The following is a 13,669-nucleotide window of genomic DNA, read 5'->3' as shown; positions in this document are numbered from 1 at the left end:
TGGCTTTGGAACTCTGAGCTGAGACTAGGACCACATACTGTGACTGGTGAAATAGGGTGGTCCTGGAAACAAGGCTATAGAAGATCTAAATGAGGAAGGAGATAAATCTGTGGGGAGTTTCCCCTGATCACTATGAAAGTTCTGCTCACTGGACACTGGTAAACCCACATGAACATACAGCTCAATGAGAAAAACTGGGGGGTTGAGGGAACTGTGTATGGCAATGCATATAGTCATGCAGAGGTGTGTGATCAAAATGAAAAATGTCTCTGAGATTCAGTACCGGGTATACTATGGGACCAATGGCACTGCCCCACCAGGCCCACAATGATTACATGCAGGCTCACAAATAATGTTTGACACTGGGGCTCACAAAAGGTTAATCTGGCCCTGGATCCCAGTATAGATCTGGACAAAGGCTATAAGCTACCCTTGACCCTTGTATCAAACTCCCACAGGTAATTCTGTTGTGGGTTGAGAGGTATACACTCTTAAACTTACTTCCTGGCTTATAAATAAATATAGAATTCAGCCCACCTCACAGAACAAGTTTGAGTCCCCTGCATGAAAACAGGGCTGTAAAGCACATTTTCCAGAAAGACCTTCCAATTCTACAGATGCATCCCTCAAGTGAAAATCCCTCTTCAAGGCTCCGCACCATACTGCGTAACATATATAAATATGTATCAAGCTTCCTATATGTACCATATAGAGAAGGCCAGGAGAACATCTGGGACAGTTTCAACCTCTAGGTAAAATAGCCTTCCTCAGAGCAGGCAGTTTATTGAGGGAGCACTGCATGTTATGAGATAGGACTAGGACAGTTCTTCCATCCAACTAATCAAGTTGGAGCAAGCAGTGTGAGACTTAACATCTCTGTGACTTTCCACCTCAGGAGGCCACAGCAAAGCAAAGGACTTTTTTCCAAAAGTATTTTACTGTAAATGTGAATGAGTAATATTAATGCCTAAAACATGCACCAAGGGAACAAAGAGGCTGCAAAATATTAAATTAACTCTAGACCAGATTAGCATAGCTTTGATCTGCAAGAACAGTACTGGCAATAAACTTTAACTTTATACTGAATTTTTTTTAAACCTCACTGTAGTTTCTTCTATTTTTGTGCGTGTGCCTAATCTTAACTTCAAATTCAGCATGCAAGTGACCCCGTGTGTTTAAGTCTAGCCCAGATTTATGCAGAACACACATCCTCCTTCTTCAAAGGGTGACTGATCCAAAGTCCAACAACTATAGTCAACGGATGCATTTTATTTTTGGTTTAATGTTAGCAGCTGAAGTCGAAAGTTTGAAGTTCATACTGAATGTGTTTAACAATGTTATATTTTAATAATTCAGATAAGCCAAAACCCCCACCCTAATACTCAAAAGACTGTCAAATTTGCCATCACAAAATGCACAAACGAAGGTGATTTTTATTCCCTCAGGCGACTAGCATACCCAGACAGAGACTGTAACAATCACTTTTGAAGTTTTTCCATTTTCTATGTATCTGAGATTCTGCCACTCGAACCAGTACAATGAAGACTAAGTTTAGAGAAATATAAAAATGAAGCCTATGTCCCAGAAGGCACTCTCATGCTTTAGTTAGTACACATGTAACATATTTACAATTTAAATATTTTGCACTGATTTCTCTCTCCCTGCAACTGAAGCTTTTACGGATCTCTGTCCATTTTCTTCTAGGGTTGAGAACTATTTTCCTCATGAAGCTTCTCACTTCGACAGGGATACTCACAGCATTTTCCTTTTGCTAGGAAAGTAGCTGACTAGCGCTTCCTATAACATTGCTGTTCAGTTCAAGAGTCATGAAGCTGTGGCCATTCTGCCATGAACCCAACAGTCTCCCTTCTGAGAAGCTCCAAAGTTCCATCTGCTCAGGAGGAGCAAGCTACAGTCATTCCTAAACCTGGAGCTGCTGCACACTATAGTGCAAAATGCAACAAGGCCACTAGGGCCATTCACAAAGCCTGCTCAGATGGGTCAGATTTTCAGTGGGCCTCCTTGAGTGTACCTGCAGGCAGATTGAGTACATCCATTTTGAAAAACCACCAGCTGAATCATGAGTGCTTAGACTGAACAGAAAAGGAGAATCGCACTCATAAGCATCAGAAAAAACTAAAGAGCCTTGAAAAGGAAGCACTTTGTATTGGAAAATGGCTGTATGTATTGGCATTTTATATTTGAATTTTTGCTTATTTGGTATAATGGAAAATTGCAGACGTTATACAATGTCAGCTATTACCATGTACATAATAATTGGGCCACATAATTCATTTCTAGTAGCTATTAGTAGGAAGCGAAGTGTAAAAGAAATAGTTTATGACCTAGCCCTTTTACTATGGATTTATGGTTGTGTGTGACCTTCAGTTAGCAAAGCTAATGTGATTCATTACACTGAAGGAATCAGAGTATGTTTTCCAAATTCTTATTTTGAATCCTTAAAATCCTTTGTCTTTTGGTTTCTTCTGTATTCATTTTGAAGAGTGAGTAATTTAACATACGAGGTAATTTTTCTTCCTGTAATTGGCTCATCCATTTAAAGATAGGAAAGCAGCAGTACTAGCTTTATTTATTTACTTATTTGTTTTTTAAAATTAAATTACTTCCCTTGAAACTAAATAATAATGGCTCCAACTACAAAAATCAAAATGAGTAGCGTCAGCAAAAAAGGGGGTGGAGTGTGCCACAAAGAATACAAATGGAAGGAAGTGATGAAATGTCCAAGCTTGCAATCTCTATACAGCCAAAACTCCCAGTGAAGCCATGCCTGACTGTAAGTGATATGCTCCATTCAGTATTGATGGTTTTGCTAAATACTCTACAATTGCAGTGATCTGCTAAATACTTAATATCTCTTGTTATTGAATCCAAAATGTCACATAAATGCCCAATCCTGTAATCCCAAGTAAGGGCTTCCTATGCAGGGGAGGGAAGAAAAACAAACAAAAAAATGAAATGAAGGATAGAGATATCAAAAAAATTATGGTTAGATCAAAGACAAATACAACCTGTAATCTGCTCCATTTCTTAGTGCTATATCGATTTTGACAGAGGTACTGAACTATGTGCAATCTTAAAGTCAGGGTTTTAATAATTACAGAAAATGACACTTGATTGTATTCTTAGCTCTTCAGAAATATTATATATTGGATAGATTAAAATATAGACGTGTTTCAGGATTTATTAGTCATTATTTGGAGTCTGTCATTTCAGAGCTAAGGATATTCAGTTTATAAATTCTCCCATTAACAAATACTGACTACCATGTGTAATTCTTCAAAAGTTATTTCACTGATTTGGAACAAAGTCTGGAAGACAATTATTTTTTCTAAAAATCAGTAGTCCATGTGCCTGTCAGAAACACAGTATTCTGTTTTACTACTGAAAATAAGAGAATCAAAGTAGTCTTCCAGGCTCCATAAAAATTAATATCCCAAGACTTTAGTTAAGAACAGAGTTTTAAACTTGTTTTTCAGATAAGATTTCTACTGCCAAATTATGCTGTATATTTCACAGGCGCTCTCTGTAACAACAAAATGACTGGAATTATTAACAGAACATTCATTTGCATAGCATACACACAACTCAAAAGCAGAATAGTTTGCATTTATCAGAGCCGGCTCTAGGTTTTTTGCTGCCCCAAGCAAAAAAATGTTTGGCTGTCCACCCCCTTTTTTATTTTTTTTGGCTTTTACACGTTTGCACTTTGCAATGTTGTTTTGTTTTGTTTAAAATTTAAAAAAATGAAAACAGAGAATTTGGAGTTAGTGAAATAAAACAATTTCCTACTAGTGTATTCATTTAATTTTAACAAAAATCACAATTACAAACAATTTGGGTTCAACTATACACTGTAATGAAAAACGTTAGTGTCTTCCGGTGTGCCCAGTTTCTCATAAATTAAAAGAATTTATATGAACTGAATATTTCTGGTTTTATACTTGCGTAGTCTTAATAATTCAGTGAAATCTAAATTTTTTGCAATGGTCCTTTAATTGAAATTAATGCAAGTCCTGGCAAATGATTTTGAGACATGGTGGACCTCAAATAATTTTTTTTTTTTTGGTAATTTCAGTTTTGAGAGATTGCGCTCACCAGAAGCCACTGATACTAGTAACATTAAAAGAATGCGTAATGCTATAGCAGTGTTTGGAGTGAGGTGCTTGGGGCTGTACATCCACCCCGTGGACCCCCAGCCAGATCTCAGACCCAGCCCCGTCCCCGCACAGGGGACAGTAACCAACAGAGCAGCTGGGGCGCAGGTCAGCTGTGGGGAGGGGAAGCACAGAGCTGCCTGGGGAAGCTGGTCCCTTACTGGCCGCGGGTCCTGCCCCAATCCCGGGCTGCGCTCCATTCAGGCTCCTTCACCACTTGTGACACATGCGGCAGGGGCAAATGAGGGGGAGGAGCCACATCGCCCCACTCCCCTGGCAGTGGGGGGCTAGGACAGAGACTGCCCCCGGGGCCAGGACCCCCGAGTTGAGCCTGCCACCCCACCCCACGCAGGGGCTCATTGGTTGACTGAGCGGGGCTGGGGGGGGGGGGAATAAGGATGGCCGGAATGCCACCCCTGGAAATGTGCCGCTCAAGCACATGCTTGCTTTGCTGGTGCCTGGAGCTGGCCCTGGCATTTATATAGCACCTTTTATCCCAAGGGATCTTCCAAAGCTTGTCACAGGCTAAACACCACTGAAACATACAATACTTTCTGATTTGGGGAAAACTTCCAGTGAAGTCAGTGGGAGGTTTAAATGAATGGAATGCAGAATCCGGCCCATGGAACTTGTGATTGCTAGCTAGAACGTACAAAACATTAAGAAGATTTTTAAAGTGCTTTGCTTAGGATATTGCAGCAAACCAAAAAGATTTCTGACTAACCTCTATAATTTATAGTATTCATTGCAACTGGATTTTTTTTACAGCTCTTCTCAAAAGAATCTGTTTGCAAGTTATTCCTGTTCATATTTCTAAACATGATAGCACTGGATCCTTTTGAATGGGATAGGAAAAGGATTCCAACTGTAAACAGTGGGTGAATATGCTGGAGGGAAAAAAGTGAATTCCTACTAGTTTATCAAGCCAGTTGCCTGCAAGTCAAAAGGCTAATTTGTATTATTACTAATCATTTGTGTTGTGGTGGTGACCAGAAATCCTGGCTCCACCACACTCAGCACATTACAAAAGACAACTCCTGCCCCAAAGAGCTTACAGTGTAACTAAACATACAGGTTGAAATTCCATGCTGCATCTAACTCACAGCTCAAAGGGACACAGGCTAAGGTGCCTTTAAGGCTTGCAGCCTAAGTCATAGAAGGGTCCCAGGGTTGCCCTATGCCCCTCAGAGCTTCCCAGAATATCATAGTGCTCAACAATGTGGCCCGGCCCCAGACCTTCTTCTACCCGTGCCAGTGCAAACCCCAGCACATCTCCTAAACCAGGGCTTGAGATGGGGTCCTCAAAAGGTCAGCCTTACAGCAGTCTTCCATACTATCTGCATCAAGGGAATCCTCCCAAGGATGCAACCAGGACATTTAGGGTATGTCTGCGCTGCCAGAAAAGGTCAGCTGACTTGAGGCAATGGGAGGGTCTCAGAGCCCTGACTCCAGTCTGAGCCTGAACATTTATACTACGATTTCATAGTCCCACAATCTGAGCCCTGAGAATCCGAGTCAGCTGACCCGGGCTCAGACTTGGTGCTGTGGGTTTTTTAATTGCAATGTTAAAATATCCTGTGAGTCCCTGTATGCTGCTCCAGCCCTCTTACCCAGCTAAAGCTAAAAGAACAGCCTCAAACTTCACCTTGAATTGTAACTTGAACCCTCAACGGAGTTAGCTAGGTTGTCTGTTTAAACACATCTGATCAGCTTTAATCATGAATAGTTATTATGCATTCTCTCTGTATAAACAAACAGTTGGGGCTAATACACTCATCCCAAACTTATACCAATGAAACATTTATACAACACCCAACCATTATGCATTTTCTCCATATAAAGAGCTGTCCCATAACAGTTAAACATATAGAGGGTCTGAAAACAGCTCAGTGTTCAGGTCACTCCAATCTTTACTTCAGTTCCAAAGTCACTTTAGAGAGCTTCAGGCAAAAGCTTTGATAGTCTGGAAAGGCCAAGGTAACCATAAAGTTCGTCCAAATGGGAAAACATGTAGAGCAGGAGCTATTGAGCAAAGCATTTTTTAAAGTGAAATCTAAGAAATCCAATGCAGTTTAAGTGCATTTTTCTCTCAATAAATGTTTTAAAACAGCACTCAGTGTCTGGCTTCAGGATGTTTTTATGTTTCTGGTCTTGCAGCTTCCATTTTGTGTGTTTAAATTCATTTGAATTATTTAGTAGTTTCAAAAAATGATCAATGGGTAATTAATTACTACAGGCCATTGTGACAGAGCATGGGAAATGTCTAATTTCAAAATATATTTACTTCCAACTCTCAAAGCTAGGCAAGCTCCCTCCAGAAAAAAAGTGTGTTTATGTAGAAATAGAAAGGAATTGTTTTACTGATCACAGAACTGGAGCTGAATAATTGTGCACAATAAGGCGGTGTCTTTCCTGCATCTTTGTTTTTCTTTTTGAGGGAAACGGAAAGCTTCCTGACACCACCAGATGCTGTAGTTCTAAAAGCATAAAGAAGGATACTGTTCTAACTGAACACAATACAGCAGAAATGTCAGAGAAGCAGCTGGATTGTTTTGCAAAACATTTGTTGATCTATGGAGTACAGTAAGCAGCATTGTCATTTGCAATATGGCAGATTAACAAAGTTTGAATTGTATGTATGAAGAGTTAAAACAAATTCCTTATCTTCCTGCATATTGTGAAGGAAAAAAAGATACTAATAAGTTTTAATGAGATGCCTCCTATTTCTCTAAGGGTCACATTTAGTCAATTGGATTGAGCAAGAAACTTTTTAATAAACGGAGTCAATATTCTGGCAAACGTTTGAACAAAGCACACACTTCTTTCCTACTAGATAGTGAACACAGAATTTTGTCAGTTTCCTAGAAGTTAGGATAAGTCCCAACAAACTGTCAACAGGGAGAGAAAAATTTACATCATTTATGTTGTAGGTAATGTTTCCATACTTTAACATAAGCTTTTTACACCTCTAGCAGTATTTTTGTCAGAATAGATGTGTTTATTTACAAACATTCATTTGCACATTCTCTATCAAAATAAAGAGATCACAAATAAAGGTTTGATTTTATGCAACATAACTGGAGTTGGATGTACAGACTGTTACACTAGGGATAAGCACTGTTGGATACTCCAGAAGCAAGGATGCTAACTTCAGCTCTTAGAAGAGGGGGAAGCAAGTCTTCAGAGGCAAGGGAGTTGATTACTCTCCTCAAATGATACCAGGAGGAAGTAGATTAGTATTGCCACAGGGAGAGATGAACACCCCAAGATATAGCAGGCTGATTACAGAATAAGATTGCTTTGTAGAGATTAGATTAGTGGTCCCAGAAAGAGGTAAAAAACTCTGGAGTGACATGTTCAAATCATAGCCAGCATGACTTAGTGTCTCATTCTTCAGTTATGTATCTGGAGTAACAATCAGTTCATTGTATGAGGGCTTTTCAGATACTGGCACAGCTCAGATGAAGTTGGGCATAATTTGTGAAGGCCTTTGGAATGAATGTGCAATTCTTGCATTGCTTTCACATTTCAATAAAGTGCAATTCTATAGTTATATGTTCAATGTTTGAGTTATAATAACCCAACCACATTTTCTAACCTGAAGACGTAGATATGTACTGATCTTTTCTATTTTATCAAATCCTATTGTCTAAAATAAATCACTCAAAATAATTTTGCACCATCCAGCAATAGATCACAGCCCATGTTCACGTGCATAATGTTTAAAAAAATTTGGTTGACATGATGCAAGCAAAATTTATTAACAGCACATTTGCTTTAATCTATCCAAAAGTACAGAATAGTATGATAAAGCAATACATTGCATTATTATTTACTTCAAAATGAAGCCGTATATAATGCATATTGTAACAAATCTCTAGCTACGTAAGATTTCATGGTCATCTTCAACACAATAGCCAAACGGAACTTCACAGCAACAGCAGAAATAGAACTCAGATCCCCCTGCTCCAAAAGTGTAGACTTTTACCAATTACATTGGAGGATAATTCCCATTAATTATGGGAATGAGTAGACTGACACACAGTGGAGTAGTTTTGATTGCATCTAATGGAGGGCAGTGGTATATGGACACATTAGCTGGTTCGTTGCTAGGATATTTGTCTCTAGGAAAAATAGCTATTTTAACATGTGCTTCCTATCCAGTAGTAGGGATTGATTAAATTCAGCTGTTTAATAAGCTGCCATCACTCCACCTATAGGCTAACATTCTGCACTATACTTTATATAAAATGCATAAAATGATCTATCCAAATTTATCTAAGATATCTAACGGAACACAAAATGAGTGATTTAACACAATCATTCTGCCAATGCATCACTGCTCCATTATTTTACAATTGTTCTGAAACCATGACTAAGAATAGCTCCATTAACTGTCAAAAAACTGATGAGAGAGACCAACGTGGCTACGCCACCACAAAAAAAATGATTGTAAGATGTTAATGTGTTCTGAAAATTTTTGTCTGATCTGTACTTTCTCCTTCAATATAACAAGAGCTTACAGCAGACGTGGCTTAAACTGAATCTGAATTCAATGTGTAGCAAAGAATCTCATATTTCCAACCTTAAGCATGGAGTGCTTTTCATCTAAAAAAGGTGAACAACAGCTTGAAAAAAGCGTGTAACTAAGATTAAAGCTTAAAACCTCCATAGACCTTGCAAAGAGCATTTAAAAAAAGCAGCAGATGGGAAGGGTAAATGCCTTTGCACATTGAATTATCAAATATCTGTGAACCTTGTATTATTTGAAACTGATGTTACCCAAAGATCTACCAAATGTTGTCTTATGCAATCAGTAAATTAACAAAGTTTAATTTTATAGCTAATTTCATAATTTAACAACCAGGAAATCATACAATAGAAAATGTCAGACACACTCTAGTTAAACAGAATAATAAGAAAAAAAAGTCCTACATTGTTACTAGTATCATCTTAGAATTAAAATTGTGTGTGCAGTTTGGACAGTCAGGAAAATCAGATTTTTATGTTGACTCCAAAAATAAGCCCCTCCTGGGTTTGTGAAGCTTCCCATTGCAGTTAGGAGAAGGCTAGTGCTCCTTTGTATTTTAATTAATTAAATTGTGTAAGTGTGCTATCCAAAAGCGGAGTCTGGGAAGCCACCTCCTCTTTCAGTTATTCCTCAGGGAAAAGCATCCCTGAAAAGGGCAGGTAAGGATGGTGGGAAGTGGACAGGGATTGGAACTGGTGGAGTATACTCTGGAGATAGCCTCTAGTACACATTGGTTGGTGATTATTCCAGTCAAGCCTGATAAAAATAATGATGTAGGTACTGTAGTTGTCTCAAAGCCGTTCAGTGTTGAACCAGAAGCTGACAGTGACACTTGAGAGGGTTATGTGTTATGCTTCTGGGAAGAGAGGGAAGGCTAGTAGCCTCAGCTTCTCTTGTCTTGGGAGATGTGCATAGTGCAATGAGCTGTTCTTTCCTGCCTCTGAGTTGAGAGGCAGTACCAGCCTATAGTGCCACAGGTGCCATGGGAGCAGACCTGGGTTTTGGCAAACAGGACACTTACCCTAACGCTGGGCCAGTCTCTTTCCGGTACTAATCGTGGGTACCAGGGATACTGAAACTGGGTCTTCGTGGACAGTCCATTCTGGAGCTCAGTGTCCAATCTGAAGGAATGGAGGTGCACTTCATGGATTTCTCAAGATGATACAGTTTAGACAGGTGTCCACAGATAGGGGCAGACCAAGCAGTGATTAGGCACATGGCTCTCACAAGGCAAAACAGTCAGCAGCAGTGGCCATCTTTGAAGGGAATTAATCCATTACAAGACAGGCTGGGCTTATGGTTTTGGATCCACCATTTCAGGCAGCAGAGATGTGAGGCTGCCAAACAAAATTCATAAAGAAAGGTTTGTTTTTAGAACAAAACAAAAGACGGGGAAAAAAAAAAGAGTGAGGAATTGAATCCTGACGGAGCTAAGGTAACAAAATTCTACCTAGGAAGTGGCAGACGACATTGGTTCCCTCCCACCACCACAGGCAGGGAGAGGGAACTGCAGAACGGTTGTAATTCTTTCCTTTTATGTTTTGCATAACCGTGATCTGTAGTCTAAAACATTAACTCAAAAGTTTTTGGTATGGGAATGTTCAGTTATGTGTGGGAAGAAATGTATGCCTTTAAAATGTCTATTCCTTTAACATTGTTGTATGCAGTGTTGTTGTATCTGTGTTGCCCAGGGTATTAGAGAGACGAGGTGGGTGAGGTGATCTCTTTTATTGGACTAGCTTCTGCTGGTGAAAGAGAGGCATTCAAGAGTTTGTCTCTCTCACCAACAGAGGTTGACCGAAATAAAAGATCTCATCCACCTTATCTCCTATTCCTTTACCAGGCATTCCTTTAAATGAGTTCTACTGTATAAAAATAGCAGAAATATGTAAAGAAAAAAACAGACAACATTTTCCTTAAGCTCTGCTACCAACAGCTAGACTGAGTACATCTTCAAGCACTCAGTCTGGGCCAGAGCTATCTTTTTGACTTGTGGTATTTGGAGGAAAGGTGCTATATAAAACACTTTATGGACAATTCACTCAGCCTCACAACACTCCCAAGAGGTAGGTTTTATTAAACCCTGTGTACAGATGGGACATCAGTGCCACAGGGAGGTCAAGTGACTTGCCCAAAGTCACACAAGAAGTCAGTGACAGAGCAGGAACAGAACACAAGTCACCTAATTTCCAATTCTGTGCTTTAACAGCTAGACCAGGCTCCCACATCTGCCTTTAATGAGCTTTTAAAAATGGCTTTTTGGGGGCGGGGGGGAACTGTTCAGTTCAACAAGTTTCAGAAACCAAAAGGCTACTTTTCCTGTTGTGTGGGGTTTTTTCCCTTCAATTTTCAAACTAAATTGGCAGTGATTCTAAGCAGACCTGCACTGTGTGCCTTTTATCACAGCCTTCTGTGCAGCTGCACAGGTACTTGCACATCAAAGTGATACTTCTTTCAACTTTTAACCGAGATGGTCAGTCAGGAGAAGGTAGGTCTGTAGATGTTTTGACAAGCTGCTACTCAGGAGAACTCACTGGTTCCACGGAACACCAGTATCTTGGAGAAAGTATAGGAAACGAGAAACAATTGATAATGGATCAAGATGGGGCGAGGGAGAGACAGAGATCTCACACTAGCAGAATACAGGAATAAGGGGAAGCTAAAGAGAAAAACAGAAAGAACACATTAGTAATGTTAGCAGCAATATAGTTGATTAAATAGTATTTTTTCTATTAATAATAAAAGCACCATTGCCACCACCACGTGTTTTAAAAAACAGAAGGGTCTTTTCCTGCCAAGTCATATATAAATGACACGATAAATAACGTCCCAGTACTTTAAAGTAACTCAGCTTCCAAGAGTAAAAAATAGTTTGCATTTATGCCATGTGTAGCATATAAAAGAGTGGGATGGATCAATGAACTTGAGCTGTCATGGTATTTTGTGGATAATAACCCTGTTTTATCTGTGATGTGCATTGTGGATTCATAGATTTTAAAGCAAAAAGGGATCATTCTGGTCAGCTAATCTGGACCTCCTACATAATGAGAATCATAGTATTTCACCAATAATGCCTGCATCGAGCCCAATAACTTGTGATTGAATTAGAATATATCATTTAGAGAGACTTTAAAGACTTCAAGTGATGGAGAATTTCCAATCTCTCTTGGTAAACTGTTCCAATGGTTATTTGCCCTCACTGTAGAAATGGTCATCTTATTTCCATTTTGAAGTTTTCTAACAATCTTCCAGCCATCGGATATTGTAACACTGCTTGACTGAGACAAAAGAAACCTCTAATATTAGAAATATTCTTCCTGCATAGGTACCTATAGACTGATCAAGTCACCTATTGAGATTCTCTTCAATAAACATAGACCAAACTCTTTCATTCCAAGGCACATTTTCTCAAATATTCTTATAGCTCTTTTTCTAAACAGTCCCCAGTTGTTATATGGGACACTGGATGTTGTTAGTAAGGTTTCTTACGGACTTTTGTAAATCAGCCATGTTTTTCTGATGTCAGTTCATGCTGAGAATAAGAGATGGTAGGACAAAGAGAAAGTAATCTTGAAATCCCTAAATTTTTGATGCCATACATCTAGCAGAAGGAGATGGGGAACATACAGAAAAACCTGCTTAAAGAGAAGAGTTGTTAAGCTGCTTTATTATGTATATGACCCCATTCATGTAACACTCACCTGTTTCCCCTCCCACAGAACATACCTGATCAGTCTTGTCATCTGATTAGCCCTTCGCAACCTTTTGTCTTTAAGGCAGGTATGTTCATTTGCTTAAAGCTACTGGCTGAACGAAATCTACTTTAAAAATCAACAAGCACAAACTGGTCCTTTGGCTGAGTATATCATGGCTACACAACCATCACCATCATGCTCTCTCAGTTACCACATTTTCGCTTGTGCATATAGCATATGCCCTGTGACTTGTTTGCAGTGCATTTGGCTTCAATAGTTGCTACTCACCGATGGAGCATGAAAGCTTTGTGCTATCTATTTTGCCCCCGGTAAAATATTTCCACATATAAATTAAATACACCCAGAATGAAGCAATGCAGAAAGAGAAGAGTCCAATGTTTTCTATAAAAAATTCCCTCTCTCCTAGAAGACTCCAGAATGCTAACACTGGGTTCCACAGATGGAAGTGGGTGTTTCAGGGCCATTGAATACTGAAATTTTACTAATCTGTTACAACAGAAACATCTGTGCTGTGTGTAGGGGCATTAGGAGACAGACATCATCTTCCTCTCCAAATGCAAACAGATGGACATCATACCAAAAGGACTGAAGGTAAAAAATCCATTACAATCTACATACCACACAGACTATGCTGACAGATTGTGCCACACACTCTCAAAGAAACTGCGGAACCACCTGATCAACATCCTCTACAGCAAACAGGGAAAGATTAAGAATGAGCTCTCAAAACTGAATACTCTCATAAAGAACCAACCTTCCACACAAACGTCCTCGTGGCTGGACTTTACAAAAACTAGACAAGCCATTTACAACACACACTTTGCTTCTCTACAAAAGATTAAGGACACTAAGCTATCTAAACTACTACATGCCACAAGGGGCCACAACAGTGGTTCCCATAACCCACCCAGCAATATTGTTAATCTATCCAATTATACTCTTAGCCCAGCAGAAGAATCTGTCCTATCTCGGGGCCTCTCCTTTTGCCCCTCCACCCCCACGAACATGATACAGTTCTGTGGTGACCTAGAATCCTATTTTCGACGTCTCCGACTCAAGGAATATTTCTTGCACACCTCTGACCAACATATTAACCCACAGAGACCTTCCTACCAACACTACAAAAAGAAGGATTCTGGGTGGACTCCTCCTGAAGGTCGAAACAGCAGCCTGGACTTCTACATAGAGTGCTTCCGCCAACGTGCACGAGCTGAAATTATGGAAAAGCAGCATCGCTTGCCCCATAA

General features: G+C 39.6%; 1 long non-coding RNA gene across 1 annotated transcript; it reads right to left on the bottom strand.

Moving 5' to 3' along the window:
* Window positions 1–1,174: 1,174 nt before the first annotated feature.
* Window positions 1,175–9,829, bottom strand: LOC122456042. The gene is made up of 3 exons (XR_006274657.1): window positions 9,728–9,829; window positions 4,900–5,010; window positions 1,175–3,544 (listed from the first exon to the last, which is right to left on the bottom strand). It is a non-coding gene; the product is annotated as an uncharacterized LOC122456042 (long non-coding RNA).
* Window positions 9,830–13,669: the final 3,840 nt, after the last annotated feature.

Source organism: Dermochelys coriacea, chromosome 10, assembly GCF_009764565.3.
Source record: "Dermochelys coriacea isolate rDerCor1 chromosome 10, rDerCor1.pri.v4, whole genome shotgun sequence".
Lineage (NCBI taxonomy): Eukaryota > Metazoa > Chordata > Testudines > Dermochelyidae > Dermochelys > Dermochelys coriacea.
The sequence above is the reverse complement of the archived record's forward strand: the minus strand, read 5'-3'. Positions and strand labels throughout refer to the sequence as shown.